This window comes from Vitis riparia, chromosome 10 (genome assembly GCF_004353265.1).
Source record: "Vitis riparia cultivar Riparia Gloire de Montpellier isolate 1030 chromosome 10, EGFV_Vit.rip_1.0, whole genome shotgun sequence".
NCBI classification, from domain to species: Eukaryota; Viridiplantae; Streptophyta; class Magnoliopsida; order Vitales; family Vitaceae; genus Vitis; species Vitis riparia.
The window spans coordinates 18,195,966-18,209,041 of record NC_048440.1 but is presented as its reverse complement, the minus strand read 5'-3'; positions in this window follow the sequence as shown (position 1 = coordinate 18,209,041).

Sequence of the window (13,076 nt, the reverse complement as noted above, 5' to 3'; positions counted from 1 at the left end):
TTCCAATGAACCTTTACAACCCCTTCAAGTAATCAACTTCATTGAATAATTTCTCTCATAATGGGTAGGTAAGAATGAATTTATGAACACTAAACCTACTAGTAATTTAGGCTCTCGATACAAGAAAGAATTAAGATAGATTTGCTAGTGCACAAGAAGGATTTGCAAGTGTTGAATTGTATGGACTTTGGAAGATATTTGAATGAAAAGAAAGATAGTTTTTCAATTGAATACAATTGTTCTCTTTTCCATAAATGCTCTACAATTATTCAATATATAGTTTTCTAGGTCGAAGACCCCAAAAGCAACAAATAGTGCTAGATCGTTCACTAGCCATTGTGCATTTAATGTACTAATGGGTGATTGTTAGGGTTTAGACTATTAATTGATTAAGCAAATGGTTCAACCAATTCTTGACCAATCAAGGCTTTAACTTAAATAGTTGAACATATGTTACTAGAAGTGAGAGAGAAGGTGTAGAGTGCGCCTTGACCAATCAAGCCTAATTAGCTCAACCGATTCCTTATAACCTCAATTGATTGTACTATAAAGTACTTAAATAGTCCAACTTTGAGGTTTAGAACCTCCATCAACCTATGTTTACCTTCTTACAACCTTTTAGGATAAGTTTAAAAAGAATTTGGCTTATACTTTTAATTTAAAAGAAAAAAAATCATCCAATTCTTTATTAAAAATGATATTTTGAAGTTCAAGGAAGGATAATTTAATACCTTTAGGTGCGTAAAAATGATCTAGACTCAAGTGCACCAAAAATATCAGTCTTACAATTAATCCTAATTCACTTTAAGTCTTCATGGATCCCACGTCTTCCTGATATATATTGATCTTCTTCCAAAATTGCTTGAACTTCCTTTGAATTTTCACAAGTGAATTTGAGATAATTAATTTGATTTGAACCATTAGTAATCTTACCCTTATTTTGTGATTATCAAAACTTAATTAGCAGAATGTTTGGGCTAACAAATAGAAAGACAGAGAGAGTGCAAACAAAGATTTTATCATAGTTTAACAAATTTCATCTACATTTATACTCCTAAACTTCCTTTAAGCTTTGAGGATTTTTCAATATTCCTTCAGTCTTTTAACCAAGGCTTAAATTCATACATGTGGTTTCCCACAAACTAAAGGACCTTTACAAACTCCCGGAGCTATTCTCATACCCTTAAAGCTCTTCACAACCTTTACAAGGTTATCACAAGAATTTTTCACAACTACAAGAAAATACAAAGGCAAAGAACTCTCTCAAAATTAGATATACACACTACTACAAAAATACTAAATAATGACGCTTAAATTCTTGACATTTTTAAAAAGCGTCAATGAATTAAACCAATAATGGCGCTTTCTAAACGATGACACTTCCTTAATATTTACATTGGCGCTTGAAGAAATTCAATTAACATTGGCGTTTTCGTATATAAAATAATGACGCTTTATTGAAGATGACGCTTGAAAACGTGTCATTGTAAAATATGAACATCCTTGGCGCTTGTTGCAAGTGTCATTGTCTCCTACATATACATAATGTCATTCCTTAGTACTTTTTACAAGGGTCATTGTCTCTCGTTATATATACACAACCCATATTTTCCATTTTCTAAATTAGCATTTCATCTTCACAAACACCATCTCAACCCGACAAACCCCCATTTGTATAGGAAAGCTACCTGTAGACGATTTCACCGATGAACACATGGGCGACCACTAGGAACCAACTGGTGACCACCAGTAAACAACTACAGACCAGTAAACGACTACAGACCACCAGCCATTAGTCAAAGACTTTATCGACAATATTTAGAAATGAAACCCTAATCCATTAGAGACTCCCGAAAATCCATCATCACTACCCTAGCACCAAAACTATCTTCATTCCTGACAAGGAGTGCCAGAAGCTTAACCTCCTCACTACCAATTGCTTACAAAGGAATTCTTTTGAACACGAGCAATCCTCTCATCGACATAGCTGTTGTCGTCGATGAAGACTTCTTTCAAAAGTAACTCAATAGTCTCCTTTGTTCTATGATTCATTCTTTTTTCATGATGAAATGCTAAGTTTTGATTTTGTTCTGTTATTGATCCACTATTAACTGCATTTCTCATTATTTTATATTTGGGAGAACAAGAAAATTTTGAATCTCCATGTTTTGTGTTTGTTTATTTTTTGGATCAGGTACTGATTTTAGATACAGTTGAAGTGAGAATAATATGCTGATGGAGAATAGTTTTCGATCCATTAATGTGGCCATCAGAAACTCTTCCAGTGGGGTAGTCAAAGAAGGTTTCCCCATATGGCCAGAAATTTGCCTGATAATCAGTGGTGGTATTGATAAAGTTATTATTTCTAGCATAAAAAAATGAATCACCAAAGATGAAAAGTGCAACATGCTTTTGGGGCTGGCTGCTAGTTGGGATGATAATACATACACAAACAACCGACAAATAGATTATATGAAAGCTTAGACTTGTCATTTAATGTCTGATTCACTTTCTGTAATCATTCTCCCTACTTCTATATAGCCAAGTGAAGACAATTTTGCAAGGTAGATAAAATAGTGAACAAGTTTTCTTTTTTGTTGAACTAGCAGTGCCATTGACCAATATGCAGAGATTGAATTATGTCTGATCATGACTTTGGCAGTCAGAATATGCTCAGCCATGACGTTTTTTCATTGTTCTTATTTGGTAATCAAGAATTTGCTTTTTCTTCTGTGTATATTTTTGGTCAAGATGGACCAATATTGTTTCGTAAAGTTAGTTTTAATTTGTTTCTCATTGCTGCAAGCAGAACACCTATTTGATTGAACTAAAAATAGATTTGCTGAATCTTGCCATTTGATGTCTCGTTCATTTACTGTAATATTTCTCCCTTGTTCCAACTTTTATATACATTCCCATCTGATAAAAATTTTTTATCAGTTCACCAAATGGTCAATAAACCAGAGTCAGTTCAGCCATAACTTCTCTGAATTTTGTTCTTATCTAGTAATAAAAAATTTTCATTTTTCTGTGTGTTTTTGTTTTGGGTCAAGATGATGTAATATTGTTCTATTAGGGTTTCAATTTTAATTTGTTTCTCACTGCAGCTACCAGAGCAATTATTTGATTGAACATTTTTCTGATTCAGCTGGAAACAGAGATCAACTCTACTATACTGAGAATCTACATAGCACAGGTACAATTTTTCCATCCTGAAGAACATGGAAATTGGGTTTGATTGATTTATTAGCAGGAAAAAAAATCAGTGAAATTGCTTCTGTTTTTTGTTTTATTCTAATTTCTATAACAGTAGCTATAAATATTGAGAAAGCTATACTCTTGGGAAGAATAGGTTTTTGAGACTGTAACAGAATCTTCCACATGATCCTGGAAGAGTTCTAACTCTGATTTCCTTTATTGTTAAGTTGCTGAGAAAAGAAAGTTGTAAATCTTTGTGTTTCATGTTTTTGTTCAAGATTGAGTATTCCATAGAGTATTATAGCAGTTGGATGTTGAAAAATATGAGACTTGACATTTTATGGGGAATTTTTTAATCTATCGATGACTCTGCTACTTATTATTTATCTTTGAATCTTTGTGTTTTATGTTTTGTTGTGTGTTTTATATTTTGTTTTATTTTATTTATTTATTTTTTCATGTAGAGATTTGACAAAGGATTGATTTTATTTTTATTAACTATATATATATATCTCATTGTTGTTATTGGTAGTGGTGGTGGCAATGTGTGTGTGTTTTTAAATTTTGAATTTTAAAAATTATTTCTATTTTAAATTTTTTTGTTGATTGGGTCATGTAGTGGAATTGGAACAGTCGGAGTGAAAAATCTGGGACTAGAAATTTGATGGAGAATTGTATCTGATCAGTCAATGGTTGTATATCTCATTTTTTTTCCTTTTTATAATTCACTTACTTTTAAAAGAAAATTTTGAATCTTTGTGTTTTGTGTTATTTGATTGATTTGAGTGACGTGGTAGTATTACAATAGTTGGAGTGGGAAATATGAGAATCGAGATTTGATGAAAGATTGTTTTTTATCCATTAATGACTGTATCCTTCATTGTGTTATTGTCTTTAAAATTAATCTTTAGATTACTTAGTGCATTTGGTTGCTGAAAAGAAAAAAGACAAGGAAATGAAGTTTTTGGATCTTTATGTCTTCTGCTTGTTTTATTAGTCTCAGTTGCAATGAAAAATCTGAGGAAGAAAATTTTTATTTATTTATTTTTCTTTTTTTTTCTCTAAATTTTCCTGGAGACAAACAGACTATTATGTCATGATTAATGTGTTTTGATGTTTGTTTTGTTTGGAAATATAAGATTTGGATGGATTATATATAGATCTCTCAAAGTTATGATTTTCTTATAAGGCTCTGTTTTGATTGTTGAGAAATATATGCAAAGGAGTGAAATCAAAATCTTTAATTGAGTTTAATATATACACCATGCACATACTTGGCTTAGTTGGATTGATATTTCCATTTGATTGAATTTGAAAAAACAGAATTTGTGAGAATCCATTTTGTTCTTTTTTTTTTTTTTTTTATCCTCTATTTTCTTAGCAACCAAACAATGGGTAAAAGAGTAGAAAAAAGAAAAGCAATATAAGTGTTAACTTAATGACTTGAATAATTATTTTTTCAAGCCAATGTGTTGGATTGTTGAAGTGCTTAATAATTTCAGCATTCTGACAACTCTTAAGCTTATTATTCAAGTTGGGACAAAGTATTAATCTATTACACCAATCCAACCAAGAACTAAACTTGAAATTGTTATGAACCATAATAGCATGAGGAATCAATCAAGTGGACCAACCACAACGTACCATAGAAGAAATGTTTAACATGAGACTCACTGCCATAAAAACAGAATTTATTTCTTCTATGTTGTTGAATAAAAAATCAAACTTTTTTAAAATTTAAGTACATTTTTTTTCCTTATTTTGGGGAAAGCATAATATGGTAGTTGAAATTGTAGTTCAGGGTATTTTGTTGATAGAGTACAAATTTATTTATTTAGTTTCAACTCATTAGTCTCCTTAATGAAATGTTTTGTATGTCTAGTTTTACTTTGATGAATTCTTTTATGAGGTCTTTTTTGAAGAGCTTTTTAGAGATGACAATGGAGAGTTTTTTATCTACATTAGAATAATCTGTTATATTTTATTTTGAAAACACTTCATAATATAATTTTTTTTTCATATAATGAATTGAAAGGAGCACAATCCATGTATGTGAGAGGCTAAGGGGATTCATGTAAGCAAACTTGATAACCTAAATTAATTTTGTGAAGGTTATTATTTCGTTTATGCTTATTATTTACTGTATGTATATATAATTTAGATGTTTTCTACTCTTCCTTATTTTTATTTACAGGTTGCAAAGGAAACTTGTTTGCTAAAAGAAGAGAAACCATTGTGTTAAAGAAGACGAAGTCAAAAACCATGAAGATTACATCAGTGAACTCATTAGGAGGTTGAACTATGCTTTTAAATATTATGGTTTATTTTAGTAGTCTTAGTACCAATGTTTGTTCTTATGTTAGAATTAGAAATTCTTATTGAAATATTTTTATATAATTAACAAGTTTATGTGTTATTAATATATATAGGTGGTTACATTCATTGTTTAAACTAGGTTCATGTGTATCAATATTTGGATATATTTTAATTAATAAAATTTTATTTTATTTTATTGGTTGTAATTGTTTTTTAAATTTAATTATATAAGAAATCAATTGTTTTAATAAGGGAATCAAAATATTATTTTTTAATAGAAACTGTTCAAAGATGATGCTTTTATATGCGTCATTGTTAACATGAAACAAAGAAGACATTTTAAAAAGTGTCATTAATAAGATTAAATCAAAGATGGCGTTTGCATAAGTGTCAAGAGTGGTAATTTTATAAAAATTATTTCAATTAAAAATGTTCAAAGATGACGCTTTCACAAGTGTCATTAACACTTCTTAAAACGCTATTGAAAGCATTAATAAAAGATGGCGCTTCTTGGAAGTGTCATTGTTAATTGTAACATTTAATGACAGGGGCGGAGATGACGCTTGGGGGAAGCGTCATCTTTTACCTTTCTTGACGCTTAAAAAGCGTCATTATTTCACTTTTTTCTTGTAGTGACAAATTGAAGTACTTGGCCTTGAGTTCAATTAATAAGTTTGTAAGGTGAGGTTTTGTGCACTATATAATACTCAATAAGGCGTGTACTCATGAATAATAATTATTTGTAAGTTATAGGTATGCCATAAAATGAGTTCCAATGATCATTATTCATAATATTTTGTAAAATACTAGTCATTAGTAGCATTTTCTACTCAACCAATTGACCAAATGTTTAGTCATTTAACTAGTCGTTTGAGATTTATAGGTGATTATTGGAACCAAAATGTCAACTGATTAATCGATAACGCAATTGATTGTGTTCCCCTTAATTAATTGCAAGATTTGTATATACTACTAACCAACATGTTTAACCTTATAGTGAACCGATTGACCACTTTGGTCAATTAGTTGACTACTTTAATTAATCATTCATAGACTATCCATGAAATTAAAAAAAATAAAAATAAAAATTGTTGCACAAGTGATTTTTAATACCTCCAATTGGTTTGATGTGAAAACTTTAGTTGAAAAACCTTTTTTTTTTTAATTTATAAAAATGCATGCCAAAACATGATTTTTTTTTTAATCATATTTTATAATTTATGGCTTTATTGGAACTATATTTTATAATTTTTACTAAAATATTATTATTTTTAATAAAATATAGTATTTATAATTTTTATTATTAATTTTTACTATGTATAATTACATTATTCATGTAAAACTATTATCTCTATTCATTATTTATTTATTTTTATATTTTAATATTCATCATAATATAAATTAACATTTGTGTAATATTTTAAAATATTATAATTCATTGTTATTATTCTATTTTGAGAAAAAATGATTTTAATATTTATTTAAAAACCTAATCATTAAATAATTTTTTGTAAAAGAAAAAGGAAAAAAAAAGTTTATAAAGAAACAAGTGGACAGTTTATTTATTAATTTTATTTTTTTAAAAAAAATAATGTCAAAACATAGTTTTTGTTTCTTATTATTATTATTATTATTATTATTATTAGGGGTTGCTATTCGCAACATCCCTTTTGTTAAACGTAATACTTTTTTGTCATATTTTTTTTCCACATATACCCTTTTAATAAAGAACTCTCTCTAATATCTTCTCAACATATTAAACCTAAATTTTAATTGATTAAAGTTGCGAATCACATACGAAATACAATGAATGACGAAATTCAATTATCTGATGACAATTTTCAGGTAAGATTTATAACTTTCATTTTTTTTTTATAAAGAAATATATATATATATTTATTAAAAAAAAAAATTGGCGATTTGGGTGGGGCTTCGGTGACCTGAGTAGGGCTCCAGCGACCTAGGAGGCGGCAACGGCGGCGGCGGCGATTGGGCTAAAGTTTTTGCTTATAATAATTATAAAAATGGATTTTTTTTTTTATTGTTTATGATAGTTACTAAATTACTTTTTGTTTATAATAGTTAGAAAATTCTTCATGACATATATTTTTGCTTTTAATAATTATAAAATTCTAATTCTTTTATTTGTTTATAATATTTACTAAATTACCAATTTTCTGTAAGAAATAGTAGCCACATAAAATATTATTAATTTAAACAAGATTTGTTTTTGCCAATTTTCACCAATTTTACTAATTTCAATGTTTTAATGAGTCTTTAATTCGTATACACAAATAATTATTACATTGCTCATGCTCTTAATCAATCTCTAGTTATATGCAATTTTTTTTTTGTTACAAAAAAAAAAAATATCATATTGAACACAATAAAAAATATATTTTTTAAAAAACCATTCCAATTAAATATTGTTTATTTTAAAATTTTTATTTAAAAAAATTGAGTTATGAATTTCACATTAAAACATTGAATATAATAAAATCATTTTACATAATATACTTTTGGTGAAAAAAATCATTTTATAATTTATTATTTAAAGAAATTATTTTGTTTTAAAATATAAGAAGAATATGAAAAACTATGGAAAAAAAAATGAAAAAAGAAAACAAAATTTAAGTGGGGTGGGGGGTTGGGTGGGTAGAGATGAAAAGGAAAATAAAAATAAAAGAAAAAGAATGTCAAAATGTGGGGTTGGGGTTGGGAAAAAAAATCAAAAAGGGATGCAATTGGGACGTGGGGTTGAGGATGAGAGAGGGAAAAAAGAATAAGAGAATGGTATTACGAATAGCAATTAGGTTATTATTTTGTAAATTTTTCCTTATACACACATCAGCTTACACCATAACCTCACCTTCTTGTATAAAATTAGGAATATTTATATAACAAATTGAGCACAAATGTAAACACACAGAAAGAAAGAAAAATTTTGAGTGTAATTAAATTGTAAGCAAATTTCTTAGATGGAGTAGAGAAGTCGTAGAAGGCTACCGCCCATACTTCCCATATCCCTCTCCCCTACGAGTCGGCTCCCCTTTTCCTCCTACTTGTGCCCTCTCTCACTTACGAATCTGCCGCACATTTTCTCCAAATTTATATTCATATCACAAGCAAATCTCGCATGAACATGTGGTGATGAAATTCACATGTCATACTAGTAAAAGTTAAGGAAACTATTAGTAACCAGATTCTTTCCCAATAACAAAAATATAAAAGCACAAAATTTTCTCTAGTGAAGTACTTGGTCTCAAGTGTAATTAATATGATTTGTTTAGTGGTCTATGATGATTTGTAATAAATGAGTTCCAATAATCATTCTTTATAATATTTTGTAAGCTATTGTTGGAGGCAAAATCCCAACTAATTGATTGATATATCAATAAATTGTGGTTTCTCTCGAATGACTGTAAGACTTTGTATACATTATTACCAATATTTTCAACCTCATCGTAAATTAATTAGCCACTTTGGACAATTGGTTGACCTATTTTGTTAACCACTAATCAATCATCCTAGAACTATGTTTTATAATTTCTATTAAAAAATTATTATTTTTAATAAAATAAATTATTTATATTTTTATTATTAATATTACTATTTATACTACATTATTCATATACTCAATTTTTTATTTTATAAATTTTCCTTTATACACACGTAAGTTTACACCATAACTTCTACTTCTTGTATGAAATTAGGAATATATACATAATAAATTGAGTACAGATGTAAACGCACACAAAGAAAGAAAAAAAATTAGTGTAATTAATGGTAGGTAAATTTCTTAGATGGAGGACTGTACAGAAAGTCTTAGAAGGCTACCGCCCATGCCTGCCTTCTTTATCAAGTCTCACCTGCCAGTCAGCTCCCCTTTTCCCTCTATTTGCGCCGGCTCTCACTTATGAATATGCCCCCACCTTTTCTTCAAATTTATATTTGAGTTTGGTAATCCAAATTCTACTTGATCTTATCCAAAAAAATTCACGGTGGGACATATATAGTAAAATTATAATTATGATATTTTTTAAAGGGTCTATAATGGTATAAAGGGATCAAACCGATAAAGTGGACCTACTTTGTTATATATATAACCGTTAGCAAATTTTATATCATTTTTTTTTTAGGGAGAATTACCGAAAAGGGTGAGCTGGAAAAAATAATGATTATGAAGGGTCGCTCTTTTAGAGGACAATTTTACCCTTAAATATGTTTTCTATATTATTTATAAATAAATTGATATTATCAATGATGTGGAATCCATACATGATGATAAGTACAGGTTGATAGGCAATCAACCGTATATTTCTCAACTTGAAAAAATTGTTGTCACTTTTGAACAATCAAATGACTTTAAAAATTTGCTATTTTTTTTTTTCAAAAAAAATGATATTTTTTAAAAAACCTTGTAAAAAAAATCATTTTTAATATCTCATAAATAAAAACCATATCCTAAAGTTATTATATCGTTTTATATATAAAACATACAATTAAAAACTTTGTTATCATAATATAATGAATAATTATTTTTTACGAGCACTCATCAATTGAATAATATATAAATATTCAATTGACTAACACACACCTATTAAATGGAATAACTCACAATTATTCATTGGGTAATATAGCACGTGAAAAAATTAAATAAAAATAAATTAAATTATGTTGTAATATATTATAAGATAGTGTATTTATATTGTAAGTATAATGCATTTATATCGTACCTATATTCAATTACAAAAGTAATAATTCTAAAAATGTTTATTCATACCCTATTGGTATTAACACATCGTATTAATATATTAACAAAATTTATTTAGTGTTTTGAAATTATTTAATAATTTTTGTATATATATATAAAAACTACGTGAATTCAAATTAGTATTTCATTTTGTTTCATTTGTTTCAGAAATTATTTATGATATAGGTATGTTATGAAATATGGTATGATCATACAAAATTACCATTTTTATAAAAAAATTTCATAAATTTCTTAATTAGGTTTTATTGTAATGTAAGTGTATTTATATTGTAATTATAACATATTTTTGTTGTGCCTATATTTTATAATAAAAGTAATAATATTGAGAATCACCTTTTATACCTTATTAATATTCAACATATCAAATATATTAACATCATCCACTTGATGCATTGAGAAAAAAAATTTATATGAAAATTTTAAATTAAAAAAAAAAAAAAAAACACTATGCAAAGGAAAAAAAAAATCATATAAATTTTTTAAAATTATTTTATTATAAAAATAAAAAAATGATTAAACCTTCTTTATCATTTTCTTATTCTTTTTAGAGAATCTGAATGAAAAATTAAACATTTTATCTTCCTTAAATTTAATACAAAAACATAATTTATCAATTTAAAATTATAATATATATATATATATATATGAAAAAAACATCATTTTTATTATATAATTATAAAACTTATTTTTTTTTTCTTCATAAAATTAAAAATTAGAATAAAAATAAAAAAAAGGTAAAAAAAAAAAATAATAAATGATATTTTGAAAATATTTTTTAAAATTATTTTTGTTTTAAATAGTAAATTTAAATAACAAATTATATATAATTGTAAGGGTTAAACCCAAAATTTTGATTTAAAATTTAAATATCAATAATTACAATAAATATGGGACCCATGTACCATAAATGTATTGACAAATCAAGTGAAATGCTTTAAATACTTTGAATTTTAAAAGTTTTAGTTAAAGGGCAGTTTTGGTATATTAAGCCTATTAAAGTCATCTTCAAGAATTATTAAAAGATACCACCCTTTCTAGTAATTGTTCTACCCAGTCCACCCTTTTGAGTCATTCTCCTTTTTTTTATATACAATGGTTTTCTTTCTTTTTTACTCGTTGTTTTTCCCCACTTAGAATTTTTCATATAAATCTGTATGTGTTTTTTTTTTTTTTTTTTATTGTCAATTCTTATTATTGCATAACAAAACATATGGTAATGAAACTCAGATGTCATATTTGTAAAAGTTTAGGAAAATATTAGTAAGTAGAATAATAAAACAAGAAAATATTAACTAAATTTAAATAATAAAACCACGAGAAAAATTCAACAACGGCTAGAAGTTGTCAACTTATTTTATTTTTCTTTTTCTTTTTCTTTTTCTTTTTTTCAGTTCAATCTCTTTCTGGGTTTTACTCTTCCACCTATGACCTACCTCTATTATTTTCTTTTCAATTTTCATATATTTGTGTGTCCAACACATAAGTATTAGACGGTATATAGTTTAGGAAAGTTCTCACTAATTTCCTCTACTGAAAATTTTCCCGTCGTCCTGTTTGATCTTCTGATTTGAAGAAGAAGCAGAAGAATACGAATTCTTATTCCCCAGTCATTCAGGGACTGCGATTTGTTTAGAATATTAGGGTTGGAATAGGGTCCAAAGGTCCCAACCCTGCTTGGACTCCAAACCAAAATGGAGTTTATATACTTTTGTTACGTCGTTTTAAACTTCAAAAAGGTGTTTACAGAAGACTTGAATTTGAATCAAAACAGGAATAAAAATCCTTAATAAAGTAGGGTTTGGACCAGATCAACTGCAGTCCTTCTTCCAGCTCACTTCCTAATGGGTAGAATGAAATTCTTTAGCATGGCGAGAAGAACACCCCAAAAAGGGGAAACCATGGAAAAGACGAATTCTTGTTTTGAACAAACCCTTAACCCAACAGAAGGACTGTAGACAAGGAAAATTGATCAAAGTTTGCCCCCCAAGGAAATCTTATGGGTTGGTGAATGTTTTGTGAAGACTAGTTTGTGGGATTCCGTACGGTCAATTTCGGATTCAAACTGACCTTTAACGCGACCTGACCTCTTCCAATTCTCCCTCGGTTTTCTGGTAAATGGTCGTGCCCTCTTGTGTGACTGCCACTCCTTTTTGTTTTCACCTAGAGGCAGTGGAACCAAATATTTTAGTAATAATTTCTATTCATGGTAAGAATATTTCTTGTTCAATTCATATTTCTGATTCTTATACTCCCATTTTATTCATTCTCTCTCGTGCATGGAAACTGCACGCCTTTTTCTTGTAACCAACCTGTCTGAATCCTTGACGAAGGAAAACATTTGTATGTATTTGAGAAAAGAAAATGACACCCACCTCAAGAACTCAAATGTATGTAAATGTCATAAATTTGCATGTGTGGTCGGTAGTGGTAGTTATGATTTTTGGATTTTTATGTTTTTTCTTGCCAAAAATCTGTGCTCCATAAAATTTAAAGGAAAAGGGGTTGACATCACCACCACTTGGACAACCTTATCTTTAACAAACATGTTTGTCGCCTAATCTTTATGCATCAATACAAATGCAATTTTAGTAAATAAATTAATTTTAATTATTTTATTTTTAAATTATGTTTAATTAATTATTAAAAATATAAATAAGTTTTATTTAGTAATTAAAAGCTATTTATATGAATAAACATATTTTTACATACACATGAATCAAAGTTTGGGTGTCTTAAGGCTATGTTTGGTTCCCAGAAAGTACAAAGGAAAGAAAAAAAATGTTAAGGA